Raw genomic sequence first — 22,141 nt, 5'->3', positions numbered from 1 at the left:
GGCCCTAATCAAGATGATATACTTAGAAGCTAATAGAAAGACTGACATTGGTTCCATGATCTGCAATATAAGGGCCATTTTATAGGAAAGGTTAGGTGGATGATGTGAAACTGACACCTCTCACCACAGACCAAGAGAGTACATTGGAAGAATAGGGAAGATCAATGCCACCATCAAAGACTTGAGTGTCACAGGAATGGTAAATTCCATTCTATCTCCATTCAATTCATCTGTGCTGTCTCTGCAAAACCAGATGAATCATGGGTGACAAAAGGCCAGCTGGAGTAAAACGAATCAGGTCATACTCCAAACTGAAGATGCCATGCCATATGCTGTCTCTTTACAGAAGCTTATTAATATAGATTGTCACAGAGTATATGGTTACAGTCTGGAAGGCTTTTATTCCCTCAACCATAAAGCAATCCCTGTCTTCCTTCAGAACTATAGTAAATCTTACAATCTTCGTCAGAATATAGTCCTCAAGAACTTTGGTCATCTTGACAGTCCAGTGGAAAAAAAAAATCACACCAGTCTACATCATTATGACATTATGTGAATGACACCATGCAAAACTTGACAAGTATTCTAGATTCTCTGGTAAAATACATACATTACAGATGTGGTATAAGTCTCCTAAAATTCAGGGAACTGCTACAATGTTTACGTTTTTGCAATAAATTCCACTTAGCAGCAAGCATCAATTTGTTCTTTCCCGAATTACTCCATACTGCAAATATGTATTTGCTTCCCATGCTTGTAGTGACTTTGATACCATCACTATAAAAGAACTTACAGATTTATTAATTTACCCAGTATCATACATAATAGTTCCCTGGGTTAGGAGACACACTTCATGGCAAAAGAGATCAATAAGTGATGCAGGATTCACTAGTGCTGTCTTATGGGGTGCAGTATATATACTGAACCAGTGCCGGTACATAGGACCAGCTTCCAATAATCACAGTGTGCAAGTCCAGGAAGTAAAAGGTCAAAATCAGAATTACCTCCTCTATCACTGCCAGTGATCCACTTGGGTTTCCTTTGTATTCAGAAAACCTTAAACCCTCACAACCTAGGTACCCTAGTTCCTAGGCGGAAACACTTCTGTCTGGGAGCACAGCAAATTTCCATTAAACTGAAAGCTGAAGCAGACACATGACCACCTGTACTTTTCATACCACTGTATCAGTGGGCAAAGAAAACAGTTGCAGTCATGATGAAGTAATCATGAGGCTCTAGGTTTCCTACTATACTATGGGGGGAAAGAAATATTTCTTGACCCCAGGTGATTCTCGGTGTCTCCAATGCTTCCATGCCAAATGGTAACAGTGAATGGACAATTAAAGCAAGCATGGCTTTAAAATGACAAGGAAACTAAAAGCTCAGGTACCTTGGGGGAGAAAGTATGAGTTTTACCATCAAGAAAGTAACTCAGATCAGCAAAAGGTGGTGAGGGAAACATGGAATAGGTGATTAAGGAAACCAATTATAAATATCAATTATAGTATTCTATTATAGCCTAACAAATGGCTTCCAAAACTTTATGACTTAAAAACAATGATGTTGAGGCACCTGAGTAGCTCAGTCGGTTAAGCCTTTGCCTTCAGCCCAGGTCATGATCTCCAGGTCCTAGGATCAAGCTCTACATCAGGCTTCCTGCTAAGCAGGGAGTCTGCTTCTCCCTATCCTTCTGCCCATCTTCACCACTCGTTCTCATTCTCTCAAATAAATAAAATCTTAAAAAAAAAAAAAAAAAAAAAAAAAACAATGTTATGTCTCATCATTTCGTGGGTCGGGAATTTGGGAAGAGCTTGCCTGTGCAGCTCATCTCTGGTCCTTCTAGCATAAACTAAAGCTCTCTAGGGGCTGGAGGAGCTGTGGACAGGATGGCTCACTCACACTGCTTGCAAGTTATTGCTGGTTGTTGGCTGGGAGGAAGTAAGAGCTAGCTGTCAGCTGGGAACTAAATAGGGTCTTTCAGCCATGTGCTTTAGTTCCTCTCCATGGGGCTTCCTGGGCTTCCTCACCATATGCAGCTGTGTTTTAAAAGCAAGTGTTCCAAGAGATAAAGATGAAAGCTGCAAGTCTTTTTCTGACATAGGCTCAGAAGTCCCAGAAAGTTGATTCTTTTGCATTATGTTAGTCAAGGAAATTACTGACACCAGCCCAGATTCAACAAGAGGGCAACTGAACTCCACCTGTTAATGAACAGAGAAGCAAAGATTCTGTGGCTGCCTTCAATTTCAGGTCGCTAGATCAGTTATCTCAAAAGAAGTTGCAGGTTGATTTGACAATCCTTTTAAAGCCTCCTTTAGTAGCCAATTTATGCTTCTTCCCAGGTATTATTATTTTTTAAGATTTATTTATTTATTTGATAGAGCAAGCAGAGGGAGGGACAAAAGAAGAGGAAAAATCTCAAGCAGACTCCCTGCTGAGCACAAAGCTGGATATGGGGGCTCAAGCCCACAACCCTGAGATCATGACCTGAGCTGAAATCAAAAGTCAGACTTCAACCAACTGAGCCACCCAGGTGCCCCTGCTTCTTCCCAAATATTTTAGTCTTATCTATCCCGGGTCTTGCCCATTTTCTTGTTTCCTGTCTTGAGTAGACCCTGTGGGAGATCCAGTCATTTCTCAGGCTACAAAGGTTGGCCACTGAAACATTCATATCTACTTCATCTTCTCACACTACAGTTCCCAGTTGTTCCTAAAGGTAGGAAATGGGGTTGGGCTTACTTGGGTTGTCACCTTTCATAGCAGAGAATCCACAGACCCTCTAACTCCTAAACCCAGCCTGTCTTCAAAAAGGCTCTAGCTGCTCATGGATTGACTGTTTTTGTAAATAACTACTTCACTGAGCGATAATTCAAATGCCATATAAGTCATCTGTTTAATGTGTACAATTCAGCAGAATTGTACAGCCAACACTATTATCTAGTTTTAGGACATTCTCATCACCCATAGTTTGAATTCTCATCTATAAGAGATAGGATGAGAGGCAGCTGAAGACAAATTGCTCACCTTCCACCCTGTGACAAACTGTTTTAAAATGTGGTAGTTCCATATGGCCTCCCTGGAGATGTTCTGCTTGACCAAACAACCAGCTGTGATTTCTTGTAAAACAGGTGACAACTCAGTCGTGCAACATCTTATATTTGTTTTCCATCCTGTCTACCTCACTTGCCCTATCCCATGCTCTTAATTTCCTGGGACTGAAGTACCCAGTAACATGTTAGCATTTAAGGTTTGCCCCAGGCTCTGTTTTCTAGGATCTGGGAATTCAAAAATCTCCACATTCTGATTCCCATTATCTCTCCCACCACATAAACAACCACGTGTTACTCATTATCCCCCAATTTCTTCAGACTCTTCTGTTTCTAAGCACACAATTCCTTCTCCTATGCTATTCCTTCAGTCTGCAATATATAATGTATTTTCCTAATTATTCACTCATAAAAATCTTGTTTTATCTTTTCTTTTAAGGCCCAGAGAAGAACACCTACTATATGTTTTAATCACTTTTCCTTTGGGCTCTGTCTCCCACTTGTACTTCTAGTGAAGCATTTACTGTATCCTGCCTTGAATCACAGTCAAATTTTATCACTTGATAAATGTTAAGACTGCTTTGGTAGGAAGCTCTTTTGTTTATTCTCCTTTGACTTTGTATCCCCTAAGTTTCTTGGCACAGTTATCTTGTACACAATAGGAGACCAACCAATGGTGAACTGAATATTAAGTTCCATAAGAAAAAAAAAAGTATTTCACATTGATACATTAGTATTAATTTCAAATGAGGTTAGCAGAGCTATTAACCATCTTACTTGCCCTGAAGGTTTCATGCTGCAAAGACTTTTAAATCTTCAAAGAATATTTTCCAGAAGATGTGAATTATTTCATTGTATTTCCCTTAACATGAAGAAAAATCATACTGAGATTGGAAAACAAAAATCCATCTATATATTCAGTTCTGTCACTAGGTAAAATTGCTTAAAAATTCTTTTTCCCCCCCAGAAAGCAGTTTTGACTGTATCTCAAAAAAAAGTAAAGAACATGGTAATTTAACAACCATATAGAAACTCCTGCTGCCTAAGAAAAATCACTTTATCCAGAATATCCTACTTTTCTCAGAAAATTCAGAATCATTTCCCATAAAAACATATTGTTATGAGTATTAACTAATACTGAATGCTAATCAGCCCCTAAAAATTTTTTTGAAGCGTTTATTGCCTTGTATATTAGATGGTCCTTGCCTTCTAATATTAGACGGTCACTCTTTGGTTCTGCAGCAAATCAGTCTTTACCATAAATAGCAGTGGGCCAATACATTATTAAATAGTGTTGTGCTAACTGCATTCCATCTGGAAAGAAAACCTTAATGTGTAGTGGAATTTAATAATATGCTGCATTGTAATTTCCAGGATAGCAAAGCAAGCTCAAGTTATTCCATGATACTAATAATTAAATGGTGGCTCACTTTTTAAAGTTTTTATTTAAGTTCCAGTTAGTTAACATACAATGTAGTATTAGTTTCAGGTGCACAATTCAGTGATTCAACACTTCATACAACATCTTATGCTCATCACAAGTGCACTCATTCAAATAATAGTAAACAACTAGTGATGACACTATGTCATCAGTCTGCATCATCTACATGACAATATTCTAAAAATTTGCTACTTAGAGAGCTCATGTTGAACTGTTAAATGGTTTTTGCTTTTAGGAGTAACAATCAAGCCACCCAAGGAGGTGGTGTGGAAGCTCAAATAACTGAAAGATTTGAGCATCAGAAATCAACTCTGCATCTTTCAGATACTTCAGACACTACTCAGGAGTCTGCCTGAAGAATGTTGTACCTCTCACTCCTAATTCAAAACAACTAGGTAATATCTAAGAAGGAACCAAAAATGTTTCAATAGAGAGCAGATCAGAAAATCAGATAAACTTTCAACTGCTATAGAGATATCAATTGATCTCAGGATAGGCGGAAATATGATTTTTAAGAACATATGTGTCAATCAGTGTTACAAATAGTCAGTCCTTTGGGGAAGCTTCGCAAATTTTAAATGAATTCTCTGATTGTGAGCCGTTTTCTCAAAATGCAGTTTTCATGATTTCAGACTGGATTCAACTTTTATAAATGTAATTTATGGCAAAACACTGTGAGGCTGATGCAAAAGTCACAGTCCTCACTGACAAAGATTGCTAATTACATAACACTGATTTTTATTACCCATTCTTGGCAGTTATTTTCCTTTTTGTAACTTATGCATTTTTTTTTTAACTTCATTCTGCTCTGATTCTCAGGCCACCTCTAGCTATGAAATTTTATTCTAAGAATGATGTGGATACAACTTCTATGATGGCAGGGGTCTTTGCCTATTTTATTCAATGATAAATATCAAGTACATAACATAGTTCCTAGAATGTAATTGGTGCTCAGTAAATATTTGTTCAGAGAACAGAAGGATGAAAGTAAGAAATGCATGATGGAAAAAAAGGACAAAAGTTTTATCAACCCATTAATTATTTTTATTCATGTACCCATAGTGTCTTTTTAGCAGCAATATATCAGACAGGTAAGTTAAAATTAAGTTATTTTACATTTAGATATTATAAGAGAATTTTGACAACATGGTAGACAAATAGAGTTTGAGGCATGGTTAATATTTCTTAGGTTGTTTTAGTGTCTTTCTGTCTGCCATCTGTAAAGATTCACACAGGAATTAAAACTACATCCAACCAGTATCAGTACAATATGAAGACATTCTCACTTGGGTCTTCTTTTTAGAAAGGTACATGAGGTCAGGTTGGTATCTATTGTTAAATAAAAAAATCTACAACAGATGAGGCTTTTACTATATACCATCATGTGGTGAAGAATATCTAAGTAGACTCATTAGGTATGAGGATTTTACTGCATCTGGTGCATTAATCCAACAGGTGACTGAAATATCACTTTACAAAAAAGAAAACAGACTTTAGCTATATGCCAATTCACTTCTCATCACCTCTGTTTAGCAGAACATTTTTCAAAATGATGCAACACCTGCTGTGTGAACATTTCATTCCCTTGGTTAAAAAGTAGTAATTTATTAATATCATGTTTTCAAGAATTACAAGGCCTATCTTTGGGTGGGGCCTAGATAAGGGAACAAGCGAATGTTTATCTAGGCCCAGTCAAAAGAGGTAAGTGAAGAAATAATGAGTTTTGAAGATTTAAGATAAGATTGACATGAAACTCATCTATATTTATATTTAATAAAGTATAAAAATTCTATCAAAAAGATTACAGTGAAAAAATATTGAAATGAATAGATCTAAACCACTGGCTTTAATTTTGCTGTTTTCATAGTTCAAGAGTCGAAGCAGCTTATAATATAAAAGCAATAAAGGTTAGGGCATACAAACTACAGTGAATGAGGGCATGGTACCTCCATTCAGAGTATCTGGCTTTGAATCAACTCCCCCATTTTCTTGGTGGAACCACGAAGGTATGGCTCACAGATTGTGAGGGAAGTCAAACTGGAAGTAGTAAGATTTTGTGGAAGGCCACTGCAGAATCCTGCTAATGAATAATTACAATGACAATGGAGAAAAAAAGAGAGGACTGGTAAAGAACTACTTAGAAGTCTGACTCTGCAGGACTTGACAACTGTTGGAAATGAATAATGAGATAAAATGACGAAGGATGATTCTTAGATTCCTAACTTGGACAACTGGGCTGATGATTAGTATCAGCTGCATACACTGTTAAGAGGGACTGGTCCAAGGATAAAGATACAGAGTAAATTTTGAGGTATTTGAATATGGAATGCACCTAAGACTTACAAGTAATGATATCTGGGAACAGTTATTTTATGCACATAGAACTCAAAAGATAATCTTAGGCTAGAGACAGACATTTGGAAACACGAACATAATAAGTAACAGTAAAACCCTGGATATCTGTGAGATTCCTGAGACGAAAAATAACAGAGAATGTAAGATTTATTGGGTTATTACAGGAGTTTAGACAGGAATAAAAAATGATAAGGAACAATTTTATCTAAGGTTCTGAAAAAGGGTTTTATTAGCAATGCCAAAAGTGTCAGGATGGTCACGTAAAATAAGACCTTAAATGCATCCTCACCCTCTTTCCTGGGCATAACTCCTCTTTCTAATTCCAAGCTCTCACTTTCTGCCTAGATGTCCACTAGAATTGCAAACCCAGCATCTCCCTAAATGAGCTCCAGAAGCACAGGCTTCATAGCACTGTAGTGGCCTTTATCACACTTTGTTCTGATATTCTTTACATTTCTGTTGCCCTCACTAGAATATAAAACCTTTAAGAGCAGCAGCTCTTTTTTCCATTTATTTTCTTTTCACCATTTCTTTTGTTATCTCTATATATTAAACATAATACAGGGACAGGCACATAGCATTTGTGCAAAGAATGTGAATACAAGAGATGAATCCTAATCTTTACTCCCCAATGTCGTCCTATGTCCACCAATGGCTTTCACATCTCACACCTTCAGAATTATTTTCAGCCCTCCATTTACTCATTATTTCTCATATCATTTGCTAAGCCACATTGACTTTATCTTTGCAATACTCTTTATACCTCTCTCTTCATTTGTAATTGCACTATCACAATTTTGTTTGAAGCTATCATTACCTCAAGCTTCTAACTTTAATTTCTTCTTCCTCCTTTTCTGCCTATGCTCCTATTACTGCCATTAGAGACATGAAGTGGGGTTTTGATCAAGTCACTTCCTTAACTTTCAAAATCTACACAGTACATTTTTTAAAACTTCTAAAATGCTTAGAAAGAAATTAAAAACCTAACCCCATGAATGCCAATCTATTTTTTAAGGCTTTCCTCCTACTGGTCCCTAGACAATTTTGTCATATTTTTTAATACATTACCCAAATATGCCTTTGTAATTTCTAGTTCTACATTCTACGTTTCTTCATAAAATTCACAGGATCTACAATATTTTCTTTTTCTCTTAGTGCTTCAACCATTTAGAACCTATGCTGTTTTCAAGAGCAATCTGAAATTTCATTTTCTTTTTGAAGTATTTTTTTGACCACTTTACCAAACTGGCAAATAACCTCTCTCTAACGTATTATCCTTCACATGACTGCCTCCTGATTCTAACGAGATGGCTTCTTGGCACCTCAGCACATCATTTTCAGTACCTAAATCATTATATCATACTCTGTACCACCCTCCACCTCTTATTCTATTCTCTTTCTTCATTATCAGCAAGCCAGAAATCTAGATTTCTCCCCTTGCTCTCAACATCTAATTTGATTTAAAAGCCCTATTATACCTTCTAAATAACTCAAATCCATACCCTCATCCCTGTCTCCACAATCCCTTCCTTGGCACACATTTTAGTCTTCTCTAATCTGGATTAGCTAATTAAACTCTTCCAGTGAGCGCTCACTGATCACACTATGAAGCCAAACATCTTTAAAACAGGACTTTTTCACCATCTGTCACCAGCTCATCCTATCAGTCTCACCTTTAAATGCTTCCCATCTTCTCATCTCCTATTCAGAAAAGCTGAACTACATTTTATCCCCAAATTTACCAAGCTTCTTCATGCCTCCACATTATTTCCTTTTTTCCCCACATTATTTCCTATATGACAAATATTCTTCCCTCTTCTACAGCCCTTGCTCTTCTTTATCCCTAACCCATATAACTTAACACCCAGTTAAAATGTCATGTACTTAAAAAAAAAAAACCTTTCCCCTTCCCAGAAAGAAACATTTTACTTATTTTCCTACCACGGCCTTTTATTCATATCCCTAGCATTTCTTTCTAGCTTATAGTGCAATTATGTATAGTGCAATCTATGTTCTACAGTAAAACGAAGACTCTTGGAGGGAAGATGTCCTCAAAATTCCCTTACTGTCATATCCCCATTTATTAATACAACACATGGCATACAGTAAACATTCCATGAGCACTTTTTGATTCAAAGACTATAAATAACCTTGAGTTAATCTTGTAGCTTTCTGGACCATTCCCCAAAATTATCAGTTCACTCTTTAAAACTGCAGATAATCATATTATAAAGGAAGGGAGTAGAACTGGTATTTCCAATCCATAGGAATAAGGATTGGGAAGCCTGGGTGGCTCAGAGGTTGAGCATCTGTCTTTGGCTCAGGTCCTGATCCTGGAGTTCAGGATTGAGTCCTACGTTGGGTTTCCTGTGAGGAGCCTGCTTCTCCCTCTGCCTGCATCTCTGCTTCTCTTTCTGTGTCTCTCATGAATAAATGAATAAAATCTAAAAAAAAAAAAAAAAAAAAAAAGAAGGGTTAAAGAGAAGTTTCTATAAAGGATAGAATTATTATTAGAATTGTTGAGAAAAATCCTTCTTGACATAAAGAAATATATGAAAGACTTTACACGGTGTTGCTCCTTTCTCCTACATTTTTTCCCTCCAAATTTCACTCTAATTTCTGAAGTCAATACCTACTTTAAAATCAACCTTAGATAATTGTTAAGTGTACTGTGTACCAATTTTCACTTGGAGTTAATGAACACCAGATAAAATAGTATATTGTAGAAGATAAAAAAATAATTTAGGCTAAATTTTTATTACATTCTTTATAAGAATAAGTTATAATTAGTCATATACATGATTCTAATGAGTATAATTACAAATTTTATTAAAACATGCAATTTAAAATAATTCTTTTCATAGGTTCATTCATGAGGAACTACATAGACAAATTTCCCATTAAATCCAGGATGGGATTTATGTATTTTAATCAAGTGATTACAACATATTCTGTAATTAAATAGAATGATCTGTATAAAGTATCTTTTGGTGATTAAATCCAAAAGATATAAAATCTTAAAAGATCACCCAAGAAGATAATAGAAGCTAAATTTCACAAGCATACAACTTACATCAAAGTCACCACTAATATTGCTAGCAATTCATTTCAAGATTTCTTCATTAATTCATGTATGTATTCATCAGACATTCGTTAAACAACTACTTTATGACATTTTCTGTACTTAAATTTGGTGATATAAATACAAATAAGATGCATAAATATAGGTACATGACAGAATGATGATGAAGCTTATATGGTTTACCAAGAAACTGCAGAAAAGGGAGCACTTATCTTGGTCCTGGGTGGTGAGAAAGACTGTGCACAGAAAGTAAACATCCTAATCAATTTTAAAGAATGATTAAGAATTTGCCATATAAAATGAACTCTGAGAGCTTATTTAGCTCTAAAATACTACGACAGAAATACTTTCGGAGTAAAAATGTCCCTCAGAGCACTATATCTTGTCCTCTAAACAAAGCAAAGGAAAAGCAACTTGCAAAACTGGTACTAGATTTCTTCTAAGTTATCCCTGTGTAGTTTAAAGCAACGTCCAACTGAATCCTTCTATTTCATGAAGGCAATTTATAATTCTGAAAAAATAATACTAATCCCCAAATGTAAGGTTACTACAATCTACTATAAATTATTTCAAATTTATCATGTTAAGCATTAAATAGAGATGTTTTATGATATCCATTAATAAGTTCAGTTAATATAATTAACACTTTATAAAACAAAAAGCCTATGACCACAAAAAACAATTACACATAAACTTCATAATGCTTTATCATCAATAAAGAGCTTTATTTTCCATTTTTTAATCATGTTTAATTAAAGAAAATGACTGAACTCGTCACTGAGTGCTGCATCTATAAAGGGGCATCTGCATCTAAGGAAAAGTGGCAGTTTTATTTTTGGTATTTTTCAGTAAGCCTGCAATACATGCATGGGGTTTCAATGTTAATTCTATCTTACTTAATCAAAATGATTAAAGAGTCACAAAATGGAAGAACTGAACAATCAAATGTAAATAAGAAAAGATTTGTTTCACTGTTGTAGGTTTCAGATCTGATATTACAAAGAACACTTCACTCTGTGTATAACACCAACTTTAAAGTTCAAATGAGCTATACAAATTAGGCTGACAAATCTGCCATCGATGATACAGTTGAGACCTCAATTTCCATATGATACAATAATCTTAAATTTTGAAATATAGGAAGCAGGCAGCCCATGTGGCTCAGTGGTTTAGCACCACCTTCAGCCCAGGGTGTGGTCCTGGAGACCCTGGATCGAGTCCCACGTCAGGCTCCCTGCATGGAGCCTGCTTCTCCCTCTGCCTGTGTCTCTCCCTCTCTCTCTCTCTCCCTCTCTCTCTCTCTGTGTATCTCTCATGAATAAATAAATAATAAAATCTTTTTTTAAAAAAAAAAAAGGAAAAAAAAGAAATATAGGAAGCTGTAGAAATATAACTTATATAACTCCTAAAATTAGCAGATAAACTTCCCACAGCTAGTAAATAGAACAGAAGTGAGGGAAGGGCAAATGGATATGGGATGGAGTCCAATAAGCAAGTGTCAAAAGTGTTGATAAAATGACTAACAAGCTTGACTTCTCTTAATCTATTATTTTATGCTTTAAAGGTTGGCTATTAAAAAAATTGCCATTATTTAAGGCTGACCCACAACAGAAAAAAAGAAAAAAGAATGGGCATCACAGAATTTGCTGAATGAGGCTTCGTGGTATGATTAAGTTCAAATTTTAACAACATGATTGACAAGGCTAGTCTAGAAGGAGGACCAACTCTACATCTACATAACAAAGCTAAACTCTGAAATTTTTAAAAGCCAGCCAGCTATATAATTTGCATGCATGCATTCCCTCAATAATTCTGTCAAAATTCTTTATATATCTCCCTTACATATGAAAACAATGTTAATTGGTTATAAACACATGATCCGGTTTTTCTTATTTACTGCTATTTGGGAAAAGAGGAAAAATGAATGGCAATATTTTCATTTCTGCTTGTCTTCTTCCTCTACTGCTGATCCTATGACAGGAAATCAGAATTCTTAAAGAAACACATCTATTTCAATTTGTATAGAACAATAGCTTAGTCATGCATACAAATACTGACCACATCTAATCATGGAAAATACCACTATGCTTGTTTTTGTATATAAACAACTCAGAAAACTGTGACCCACACTTGGGATAATGACAATAGAAAAAAATAGTTCTTTGTAATTTAACACACTAGTAGTTTCTTAAAGAATTTAGTATCCTATTTTCTAAGAGACCTTTGGCTCTGACAAAAGCAAATAAAATAAAATACTTTCCTTTTATGAAGCACTTTAGCAACAAGATTGGATACAGTTAATCTTGTGTAAATACTGTGAAGTCTTAAGAGAATTATTTCAAGAACAACTAATGTGCATGAAGTTTTCTATTACCATATATGCACTTTTATAATCAATGTATATTTTAATATTTCAATTAATTGCTTAATTATACCAAACCGTAACATTCCACTGAAGTTTCAAAAAACTGCCAATATTCCATGCTTGACTTTTATACAATGAGTTAATCATTCTGCATACTCAATTCATTTTAGTTTATATTCTCTACCTCCTGAGTTTATTTATTTATATCATTGTTTTGGAAACACACCCAATCCACTAACAAAATTAAGTTAATATTGTTCTGTAATGTGTAAAATCACAATGATATTTACTTCAGGCTGAGAAAAGAATACAGCAAGTTGCTGCACCTGATTATGAGATTCTAATCTATACTACAAGACTTCATCAGTTCACATTTGAAATCACAGTGTCTTCATTAACATATAATAAAAAATATTACTTAAAGCAAATGAATTACAACTTTAAAGCTTTAAAACTATATTAGGTCTACTTTAAAACTGTATCATGATGCTGATTTGATGAGAGCTAAGTTCTTTTTTGCTGTGGAAGAAATTTTTACATTAATGTGACAAAGGTCTAAATTTCGATCATTTTTACCTCTGAGAAGTGATTTACATTGACTCGGTTAAATAGCGCCATTTTTACAACCAATTCAAGCACATTTTGTCATACTGAAATCATATGGATGACTCTAAAACTGGGTCATTCAGTTTACAGGTCCATTTAGACTTATAGCTAAGCTATCTTTAATTGTTCACATCATTTATAATATAAACTATGTCAAGAACATCATAACAGAATTTGCAAAAGGAAACAAAATTTGAGACAAGAATCTTTTCATCTAGAAAAATATAATTGCAACAGGATTATTTTCAATGAGAGGCCATGTGTTTCAGCAATCATATAGAAAACTCATATGACACTTTTAGAATTAAACAAAAACCAAAGAGAATGTGTACACTGTCTACTTGGATGGATACGATTTTAATAGCTCAAAATAAATTCTGCAAATAATTTTTAAAATCACAAACACCAGAATCTTGGTTGAATCTCATTATTACATGTTCCTTAAATTTGATTTGCAGATTAAAAGTGTATTCAAACTAAGGCAAAACAGACACAAAGTCACATGTAACTAATCACCACTTACAAAGGTTAATTTGCCTACATTCCTTTGGGAAATATGGGATGCTCTGGGCTATTGCTAGAACTCAATTTGCATCTGTGCTTTTGAGCTCTCTGGAAGAATATATGAGGAGAAATTTGGGGCTGTTGCTAAGTCCCAGAGGATACTGAAGCAAAGATGCTTCGGAGAGGAAAGATAGACTTGTAACTATAACCCAGTGTGGGAGACAGGGGTAGAATGAAGGGAGAAGAATAGAGTAGTGGAGTAGGAGCTGGGGAGAGGCAGTTTTGAAAAAAATGTTAACCATGAGCTAATAATGACTTATATTGGTGACATATTAGAAAGAGCAAAATGTTAAACAGGGTTCAATGAGTGTAACACAGCAATATGCCATATCTTAAAAAAGCTTTGAATAAAAGGATTTCTGAAGGGTTATCTTTGAAAGGGCCATTGTAGCTCTAGTGTGAACATGTGTCCTAATCTGACCTGGACCATTGATGTTTATATACCCTTTCCAGCATAACTAACAATAGCATCCTTATACATAATCAAATACTTTTCCTGGTTTGGATAATTAAATTATATAGTTATGGTTAAGTTCGGAGTGAAAAGCAGACCCTGAGAGACTGTTTTGCATGCCAAGTGATTTATTAAATAAAAGCTCCCTGAAAAAACTGGTAAGGCAATAAGAAAAGCAGAACAGGAAAGGGGAAAAAGCCAGGGAGGATATGAATACATGTAAAGTCCTACTGAAGGTGGCTTTAGTTTGATCCCTCAAGGTATTTCTGAATGCAAGTCACACCTCAGAATCCATCTCAACCTGAGGCTAGAAGCAGGTATTCATTATCTTGTATCCTAGTCATTTGCAAAAGTTGCTCCCAGGTACTTTCAGCTCTCTGTAAAAGTGGGTGAGGTGGCTCCAGTGGCTGAGGACAGCTCTCCAAGAACAAGCAAGCAGGAGCAGCAGTATTGGATATGAAAAGGCCCAGAGAAATAAATTAGACAGGAGGATCTGGACAAAGCACCAGCAGTGTTCACTACAGTGCCCCCTATGTGGGTCTCACTCTGGCCCATCCTACAGAAGACTGTTTATCAAACTGGGTTCCATGGATGAGTCGGGAGAGTCCATCATACCTCTGGAAATTGTATGATTGATATTTTATATCTGCCTATCTGTGCGTTTTCCTAGAGAGAGAATAATGGGGTTTTTCCTATTATGAAAAAAGTCCATGGTCCAAATAAGATTCTGTAGACGTTGCAGGAGAGACTGCAAGAAAACCAGGGTCTTGTGTATAACTTAATGCAAAGAGAAGACTGGTTCAATTCCCCAGGATCTCCACATGGAAAGAATATTTTTTTTTTTTAATTTTTGCACATGCTCCTTAGAAGGCAGAAATACATTAGAAAGGAAATCTAATGGTGTTGGAACCTCAGGAATCACTAAGTGGCCTTAAGTCAGCTATAGCGATGCTGAATTTTCATCTGACCCTCATATTTCTGCTGTAGGATTTATTTGAACAAATGAGTATAACAAAGAAATAGGTTTTTTTTTCCCTTGCCAACCTATCAGTGAATTCCACATTGATTACTGATTCACAATAATAACCAATAAATTGTCAGGAGAACCTTTGTGAAGATGTGGAAAATATAAAAAATCTACTTTCACGAGTGAGCTACCAAAGCTTCACATTTTCGTTACCATAAGCACAACTGTGCTTTGGATAGCTCCCTGGAACACAGTCGTGCAAAACAACTTCTAACTAGGCCAATAATGAATAATTTATTACTTTTCTGTTCACTGCTCACTACTCTCAGCACTAGTACTGCTGATACCTCCTAATTCTTGTGTTACCACACCTTCAAAGTGTGACATGAGTGTTTGTTCATTTATTTCTGAGACATTTAGCAACTTCTTGGTACATAAAAAGAGATGCAAAAATGCACTTCGCTTTTTCAAAGCAGAATCTTTAATTTTTCTCTCAGATGGTTTTCTTTCCACTTTGAACTGTGAAATATGTTATTCTTAATTAAAAATATCCAATGTCTAATTTTAAAGGTATCTTCTACAGTCATTCTTATCTCTTGAGTTTTCACTACATAACTATCTTTCTACATCATGTAAGGAGAAACACAAGTCATAGCCAGATGAGAAAATTGACCATTATGTTGAAAAGAAATACTAAAAATTAAATAATTATATGTCTGCCAAAATAAAATTTGAAAACTGATTTGTGTGTTGAAATAATGATCAAAACAAAAAGCTATATTTCTTCCATGACATTTGCCTAAGATGTTCTTCATGTTACTTTATTTTTATAATCATGTTTCTCTCCCATCAATTCAAACTTTTCATGATTTTCAATACCCTCCATAATTCATATTCTATATCTGCCATCATTTCCTAATATGGCCCATCTATAAAAGATTCTATATACAGATTGGTTTGATTAATACCCTATGTTTCATTATCTTCCATATGCCTCTTAAGGCTCTAGACCCTAATTCTTTCATCCATCTTTTCTCTTTGAAGCAATTTCTAGGAAACACTACTTAAACTTCAGAGGTCCCAGACTAAAAATCAGAAGTAACTATAATGCCTAAGTTGTTGGATCAAAAAAAAGTCAGTACTTGAGGGTGTGTTCTACTTTTCAACTTCTAGATCAAGAGTTGCATATTCAAAACATTCTCCTGCATTCACCAGCCTCACCCCTCCTCCAGTCTGAATCTAGAAACCATTATTAAAATTAGTCTCTTGTCTGACAACCAAAGAGGCATGGAAACTGCAAGGGAAACTGAGGGCAGGAACCTGAAAGGTATCCCATGAGCTCATGGTGGTTGTGCTTATTAAGAGGTGATATGCACTAATTAACCTGGGTCTTAAAGCTACTGTACTCTCTTCCTCCACCCTTGTTTATTAGAAGATGAAATAATTAGGAAGTAAACAAAAAACACTACAAAATGATCAATCTTCTGGACATAATTCAGAAAAAAATACTCAATTTTTCTAACTCTCCTTAGAGTCGTGCATCAAGTTGCAAAGTATTTCTAATGCCTGCTTGGCATCATGTTTGTCAAAAGACAGAAAGAAGATGTCTGATATACTTAAATCCCAGTAATATTAAGAGGTTGCTATACTCATTTCATATGTTGCTAGCTTTTTAATGTAATATTTAGAGGGGTTCTATGTAAGTAGTAATTGTTTCCCTAATACCTGTGATCATATAATAAGACCAAGAATTAAATTAAGGAATGGTCTTATAATATGAAGATCAGATGTTCTGGATAGAGAATTTGGTGAGAAGTCTAAGCACTAATATTCTAATCATAGAATTCTGACTTGGTCAAATCTTGTTCATCTTCAGTCCTCAAAACTAAATTAATATACAGCCAAGGTGAATAATTAAGAAATAATTTACTTTTCTTCTTACTTTAACACTGTAAAAATTCTGTCCCATTTGCTAATTTTTTTATCACCAGAATTTTTGCTCATTTTTCTACTTCTGTAATGGCTGGCCAAGTATGTTTGGGTATCTCTCTTAAATACATATATCACAAAGTCCTTGCTATTTATCAGACAAAGACATACAATGAGCAGGGCATCAGCCCCAAACACCAGCATCTTAGACTGTGAATATCTTCAACTGAAGGAAGAAGTGGGTCATAAAATGCTAATCTATTCAAAGGTATTATTCCCATACCTTGAAGCAGCCTTTGCAATCATATATGATGCTGTTATTTAAGCACAATACAACTGAAAATAAGGAAATGGATTTTCTGACTTTTTTAGCTTTTTCAAGAAATAAGACTAAATGATATTACATGACAATACCAAATGCTGGTGAGGATGTGGAGCAAAAGGAACTCTCATTCATTGCTAGTAGCAATGCAAATCATACAGTCACTTTGAAAGATAGTATGTTAGTTTCTCATAAAACTAAACATAATCTTACTATATGATCCAACAACTGCACTCCTTGGTATTTACCTAAAGGAGCTGAAAACTTATGTCCACATAAAAACCTTCACACGGATGTTTATAAGAGCTTTATTTATAATTGCCAAAACTTGGAAGCAACCAAGATGTCCTTCCATAGGTGAATAAATAAACTTTGGTATATCCAGACAATGGAATATTATTCAGTGCTAAAAAGAAATGATCTCTCAAGCCAAGAAAGAGATAGAAGAACTTAAATGTGTATTGGTGAAAACATCCAATCTGAAAAGACTACATACTATGTCATTCCAACTATATAACATTCTGAAAAGAGTAAAACAAACAAGCAAACAATAGTCAGTCCTTTCCAACAGCTAAGGAGAAGGTAAGAAATGAATAAGTAGAGCACAAAGGATTTTTAGGGCAGTGAAACTACTCTGTATGATACTATAATGGTGAATATCTGTCATCATACATTTGTCAAAACCCACAGAATGTAAACACTAAGAGTGAATCCTAATGCAAACTATGGGCTTTGTGTGATAATGATGAGTCAGTGTGGGTTCATCAGCTGTAACAAATGCATCACTCTGATGAGGGATGCTGATGATAGAGGAGTCTGTGTATGCAGGGAGTGAGAGAAAGTATGGAAACTGTACCTTTGTTCCATTTTTTGTTGTGAGCCAAAAACTGCTTTATAAACAAATTCTATTTTTTTTTAAAAAGACATTTCATTTACTTTCAAAACACTTTCAAAAGTGTTTGCTAAATAAACTTTAGGAAGTTGTAGTGTACCAGTGGGTAGCAGAGAGCCTAGTACTCATATTCATAAATAACAGTGTCTGGAGACATAAAAATCGAGAAAGAAGAAACATGTTATTCAAGATGTTAACAGTGAATTTAAACTCACTGTTTTTCAAATGAGTTTGGGAAACAATTGATTTCTTTATATCAAGCATTTATCATGGCTTTCACGATGTTAAAACATCTTATAAATATCAAATGAGATCTATATCATGCAATATTCTACTAACTTATTTGGTAATAAAGTTGGGTTTTTTGTAAGCATTTCTTGAAATCAGGAACTGAATGAATATGCTTTTGGAAATGTTTTCATTCATTGTGCGGTTTCCATTTGGTCATGAGAACCATCATATTTGATGGATAAAATTTGCTCTGCCAAAATTCTTGGCCATAGAAAAACAAATGAGGCAAAATTCCTACCCTTAAGAAGTTTATCCTCTGTGTGTAAATGGGGGGAGAGGGCAAACATTTAACAAAATGTTAACAAAAATCATATAATATAAACACAGAGTACATATTTATGAAATACATATGAAGTTATCATTATTCTAAACCTCAGGTCAGATTGATCTTACATCACCTGTTCTTGTAAATAAAATTTTGTTGGAACACAGCCATGCACATTCATTTATGTACTGTCTATGGCTGCTTTTGCAGAGTTGAGTAGTTGTGACAGGCCATCTGGCCCACAAAGCCTAAAATATTTATTATCTAACAATTTACAGAAAAACTTCACCAACTAGATAGATGTAAAAACACACTGTTAGCTATCAGTGCTCTAACTGGCAGAAATTAATGGAGCCTTATGGAAAGTTTGCTAATTAATAGAGAATATTATGGTTTCATAAAAAATTTTGTATGTTCCTTAAAATGCAGCCAATTATTGATGCATTCTAATACAGTAGGATGAACCCTTGGTCAGAAGTTAGGAAATTCACCTCCTTGTTTTCATCACATAAAATTGGCTACTGGATTATAGAATTTAAATTTTCTGCTTGCTCTAAAATGTTATATTTATGTTCATTTTTGACTGACCCCGGCTAAAGCTTCTATGCATGTATTACAGCCACTTGAACTTTTATTGAGAACAAATTATGAACAGTTGTGCTCTGGATGGAGCAGAATTCCAAAAATAAAAGAAAAAATACTAGACTAAGACTGAGAAAGACTTTAGATTCTCCATTTTTTTTCTTTTATCTCATAGGAAGAAACTGATGCTTAGAAAAGAATTCTTAGGTAAAGGGCCAAAGAGGCTTTTTGGAAACTTTTGTATGAGGGATTAGAATAATCTTTAAGTTGTAAGTCCATTAATTCTTTTATGCTTTCAAATAGCAATGAGGGATTTCTCCTCCTATGTGAAAATATCAGACTCACAGTTTTTAATAATCAAAACTCCAGTTGAGTAAAACAAGTGGTTTTATTTACTGAACTTACTGGCAATTGGCTGAACTGTCCATTTATTTAAAGAAATTACTTTGGCATCACAATACTAAATCTGTGTTCTTTTCTCCCTTGGTTATTATGCTGTCACTATTCATTTATTTTCCCTAGATTCAAAGGATCATTGTAAAAGCATGAATAATGCAACTTCATCTATGAAGGCACTCGGATTCTTTAATTAAATTTATTTGCCTGAAGCATATGATATGTTTTAAAATATCAGTAGTAACAGCATGCTACTTTGGGATAATCTAGTGCTTTAATTTTTCTTCTTTCATTAAACACCTCATGATGGAGGAAGAGATTTTCTTCACATAATAAGCTCAAACTAATTTTAAGTCACTAACCAAATAAAGAATTTTTAAACCTGCCTATCATATCTTTCTGAAAGATTTATTTCAATAATCATTCTGCTTTAAGAAGCTAAAATTTGGGTAGGTGGGGTGGCTTGGCGGTTTAGCACTGCCTTCAGCCCAGGGCCTGATCCCGGAGACCCAGGATGGAGTCCCACATTGGGCTTCCTGTATGAAGCCTGCTTCTCCCTCTGCCTATGTCTCTGCCCCTCTCTCTGTGTTTCTCATTAATAAATAAATAAAATCTGGGGGAAAAAAACGCTAAAATTTAAGGTTTAAATACAGCACGTTATTCTTATTTTCATCTTGATTGCAATTTTTAAAAAAGATTTTATTTATTTATTTTAAAGAAAGAGGGAGAGACAGCATGAGTGAGAGGGGCTGTGAGAGAGAGAGAGAGAGAGAGAAAATCTCAAGCAGACTCCACACAAAATGTGGAGCCAGGCTCAATTCCAGGCTCCTGAGATCATGACCTGAGCTGAAACCAAGAGTCAGACACTTAACCAATAGCACCACCCAGGAGCCCCTTGATTCCAATTATTATGAAATTAGAGAATATCTGTTATTTTAACTATAGCAAAAGATTAATATAGACTGATAATCTAATTCCTATCTCATTGTAGTATTTTCTTTATAAAATCCTACTCAAGGCCTAAACTATGCTCCTTTAATAATAGCAGTAAGAGTGATACAGTTAGAACATCCAAGACTGCAAATCCAGTCTGTCTTCTATGCTTTCCTATCATGCCTTGATATATCACCATAGTCTCCCTGGGTCATTTATATCATCTGCTAATTAAATAAATTTGATAACATCTTATATTTTAAAATCCATAAGCCTCTCAGTGTTGAGGAAATTTTTTTTACAGTTCACTTGAGGCTCTGTATTGACACAATTATGCATGTAAAATTCTGTAATTACATATCTTTCATACCCATTTTCCTATAAATGTATTCTGAATAATTCAAGTTTTTACTTAATATTTTATAGCAATAGTCTCTATATGTTCATCAATATGATATCCTTTCTAATGATAACTTTGAAATGCTTAAGCATAGTTTAAATTGGTTCTTATCCTTTCTCCTATCTCAAAGTTCACCACAAACACTGTAAGCATTACAGATATACTTTCTCATGATTTTGTCCTCTTAAATAGGCTATAACTATCGATCATTTTTCTCATTTTGCACAAACCACTTCCTATGCTTGATAAAAAGATGTAAGTGCATAAATCCAAAGACATCAACATATCCTAAACACGATAAAATAACAGAAAATCATACTTAGAAACATTATACCACAATTTTCAAACAGCAAAGATGTAAGATATAAAAAATTCTAACAGCAGAGGAAAAATGACACCAAAATTCAAGAAAATAAACATGAGAATAAATGCTAACTTTTCATTAGCAGCAACATAAACCAGAAGGCAATGGAACATATCTTTAAAGGAGAAGAACAACTGTCAATTTAACATAATCTATCTAGCATAAAAGATCTCCAGAATTGAACATAAAACAAAGATAAACAAAGGCTGAGAGAATTTGGCAACTTATTCTTCAGTTTAAAGAGAAATGAGACCAGTTAAACATGTATGAACAACAAGATCTGAAGATCATTTAAAATGATAAATACTTAGTTAAATATAAAGGAGTTACATTATTTTCAATAGTTTCCTTGAAAGACCTTTGAATTGTAAAACAAAGTCACATTGTATTATTGATATATAGCATACAAATTTTACATATATATTTTTTATTAATATATAAAATGAATGAAAATCATACTACCTAGGATGAGAAGGGGTCAAATGAGAGTAAACCACTGGTAAATTAAAACATAATTCATCAAATGCATCAAATAATTAATATATAGTAAAATGTTTAGTTTAAGATACACATAATCCCTAAAGATTTATGTGAACACACAAACTCACAGAGATGATTAGATATGGAGCTAAGAGAAAAGTTAGAATTGTTTGATTAAAATAAGAGAAGGAGTATCAAGGAAAACACAACAAAAGAAACAAAGATAAACCCTAATAATAGGTCAACCATGCCAATAATTACAATAAATATAAATGGATTAAGAAATCTAATTAAAAGTCAGATATTGGGACACCTGGATGGCTCAGCAGTTGAGCACCTGCCTTTGGCTCAGGGTGTGATCCCAGGATCCAGGATGGAGTCCCACATCGGGGCTCATTGTAGGAAGCCT

General features: G+C 34.6%; 1 long non-coding RNA gene across 13 annotated transcripts in view; it reads right to left on the bottom strand.

Annotated features, from left to right (window-relative positions):
• LOC111098831 overlaps positions 1–22,141 on the bottom strand; it is a 187,261-nt gene that overhangs the window by 80,834 nt on the left and 84,286 nt on the right. For 11 of the 13 annotated variants that reach the window (XR_005369714.1, XR_005369720.1, XR_005369712.1 and 8 more), the window contains one exon: positions 8,991–9,284. The exons of the other annotated variants lie outside the window; for them this stretch is intronic. This is a non-coding gene — a long non-coding RNA (uncharacterized LOC111098831). The remainder of the gene's footprint in view (positions 1–8,990; positions 9,285–22,141) is intronic. 13 annotated transcript variants of the gene reach the window in all.

Source organism: Canis lupus, chromosome 14 (assembly GCF_011100685.1).
Source record: "Canis lupus familiaris isolate Mischka breed German Shepherd chromosome 14, alternate assembly UU_Cfam_GSD_1.0, whole genome shotgun sequence".
Classification (NCBI taxonomy): domain Eukaryota; kingdom Metazoa; phylum Chordata; class Mammalia; order Carnivora; family Canidae; genus Canis; species Canis lupus.
This window is presented reverse-complemented; position numbering and strand designations above follow the sequence as displayed.